General features: G+C 81.7%; 1 non-coding gene across 1 annotated transcript; it reads left to right on the top strand.

The window, feature by feature from the left end:
• The first annotated feature begins 1,116 nt into the window (after positions 1–1,116).
• On the top strand, positions 1,117–1,269 carry LOC135229263 (5.8S ribosomal RNA). Its single transcript, XR_010320047.1, has one exon. It is a non-coding gene; the product is annotated as a 5.8S ribosomal RNA (ribosomal RNA).
• The last annotated feature ends 1,231 nt before the right edge of the window (positions 1,270–2,500 follow it).

Genomic DNA, 2,500 nt, shown 5'->3' with positions numbered 1-2,500 from the left:
CGGGAGGATGGGGGGGCGCCGGTGGGTGGCGCTCGGGGGGTCACCCGCTGCCCGCCGCTTCCCGGCCGCCCGCCCTGGGCGTGGGGGGGGTAGCCCCGCGCCCGTCCTCCGGCCGACCGCCCCGGCCCCGCCGCCCCTGCGCGGCCGCCCCTTCCCTCCGGCCCCCCTCCCCGGCGTCCGCCCCCGCCCCTCGCTGACCTCCCCCGGCACCTTCGGGCCCTCGCCCGGCCTCCCCCTTCCCGCCCGCGAAACCGCGTCGTCCCGCCGTCGCCCCGGGCCCTCCGCGGCCCGGGGCCTGGGCCGCGCGGGTGCGGGGGGGGACGGTGGCCGGCCTCCGAGCGCGCGCCCGTGTGGGTCGTCGCGGGGGTGAAGGGAAGAGGAGGGCGGTGTGTGCGTGTGCGGCCGGGAGGTGGGGGGAGCCGTAGGCGGGGTGGGCGGCCGCGCGCTGCGGGCGGCGGGTCCCCGGTGGCGGCGGCGCGGGGGGGCGCGCGTGGGCCCCTACCGTCCATCCCCCGCGTCACGGGCCGGCAGCGCCGCGGTCCCGCGCGTCCCCCGCGGGCGGCCGCGGCCGGGGATCCGCGTCGGGGGCGATGGCCGCGCCCCGCCCTCGCTCGCCACCCTGTCCAGGTACCTAGCGCGTCCCGGCGCGGAGGTTTAAAGACCCTCGGGGGGTCGCCCGTCCGCCGCGGTTCGTGGCGGCGGGCCCGCGGGGAGCGGCCGTGGGGGGGGGCCTGGCCCTCACCCCGTCTCTCCCCCGGCCTCCGCCCGCAGGCCGGGGGGCTCCGCGCCGCGCCCCGCTGCCGGCCGGGCGGCCGCCGGGAGGGGGAGCCCGGCGGCCGGTCGGACCGCGCGGGCCCGCGCGCGGGTGCCCCGTGTCGTTGGGGGTGGGAACCCCCGGGGCGCCTGTGGGGGCGTCCAGGCCCGCTCCTCCGGGGGCCGGGTGTGGACGGGCCCCTTGTCCGCGAATCCCTCCCGACCTTTCCCGAGTCGTGGTTCCGTCGTGTCTTCTGGCCGGCAGGAGGCGCCCCTCGGGGGATGTGTGCCGTGTCCAGGGCGGGGTCGCCTCCCTCCCTCCTCGCTGGGGGGGGGGAGGGCCCCGCGAATCCAAACTCGTACGACTCTTAGCGGTGGATCACTCGGCTCGTGCGTCGATGAAGAACGCAGCTAGCTGCGAGAATTAATGTGAATTGCAGGACACATTGATCATCGACACTTCGAACGCACTTGCGGCCCCGGGTTCCTCCCGGGGCTACGCCTGTCTGAGCGTCGCTTGACGATCAATCGCCCCCCCGGGGTTTGCCGCCGGCCAGCGTCTGGCCGGCCCTCCCTCCCCCGGGGGTGCGCGGCTGGGGGCTTCCTCGCAGGGGCTGGCCGGCCGGCCCGCCGCACGCCCGCGCCCAAGCCTGGGCGGCGGGAGGCGCGCGGGCGGCGGCCGGGTTCCCTACGACCCCCTAAGGACAGACCCGGTGGTGCCCCCGTCCGCCCCCCTTCCCTCCGCGGCGGCGGAGGAGGAGGAGGGGGGCCGGGGGCCGCCGCGCCCGCGAGAGAGAAGAGAGAGAAGCGAAGCGAGAGCTCGCGCCGGGGTCGTGGCTCGGGGGCCCTCCCTCGCGCCGCACGCGGCCTCGGGGTCACCCTGGCGACGGGGGGGGGGTGTGTGCTCGCCGGGGGAAGGCGGTCCCGCGCCGCGCGGCGGGGGCCGGGGAGGGGCGACGGGGAGGGGAAGCGGCGTCCGCGTCCGGGGCGCCCCCGTCGGGCCGCCGCCTGCCCCCGGCGGCGGCCGCGGGGGACGTCCCGGCCGGCCTCCGTCTCCTCCGAGCCGCTCTTCCCCACGGTCCGCCGCGCGTCCGGGGCCCGCCGGCCTCCCGGCGGCCCCTTCCACCCCCCGTGCCTTGTCGGGACGCCTCCGCCGGGCGCGTGCGGGGGGCGGGGCTCCGCCCCAGGCCACGGGTGCCCCGGCGGGCGGCCCGCGGGACGCCGCGGTGTCGCCCGCCGATGCGCGCCTCCCCCCTGGGTCGTTCCCCCCCTCCATGCCGCGCCGGCGAGGCCCGGCCCGGCGGGGGCGCCGCCGGGGCGCCACCGGGCGCGCCGGCGCCCCCTGCAGGACCCCGCGGGCCGCCGGCTCGTGCCCCTCCCTCCCCGCCCCGCTTCCCGTCCCCGTCCGCCCGCCCCCGCCCGGCCCGCGTGGCGCCGGGGCGGGGCGGCGGGCGGGCGGGCCGGGCGTGCGTGGGCGGCGCGTGCTGCCCGCGGCCCTCCGGCACGCGTCCCTCTCCGTGTCGCGCGCTCTCTTCTCTTCCGCGCGGGCCCCCTGGCGTTGACGATCGCGTGGCCGGCCTCCCGTGAGCGCGGGCGCTCGCGCGGGCGGCGGCGGCGTTGGCGAGCGAGAAGACCCTCGTCGGGCTCCCGGTAGGGGGGTGTCGGGCTCCCGGTAGGGGGGTGGGCGCGGGCGCGCGGCGGCGCCCGGCCGCGCCCGGTGTGTCGTCGGCCGCGGGTGCGGGGGCGC

The sequence above is a fragment of the Loxodonta africana genome, unplaced genomic scaffold (genome assembly GCF_030014295.1).
Source record: "Loxodonta africana isolate mLoxAfr1 unplaced genomic scaffold, mLoxAfr1.hap2 scaffold_178, whole genome shotgun sequence".
In the NCBI taxonomy this organism is placed as follows: domain Eukaryota; kingdom Metazoa; phylum Chordata; class Mammalia; order Proboscidea; family Elephantidae; genus Loxodonta; species Loxodonta africana.
The sequence above is the reverse complement of the archived record's forward strand: the minus strand, read 5'-3'. Positions and strand labels throughout refer to the sequence as shown.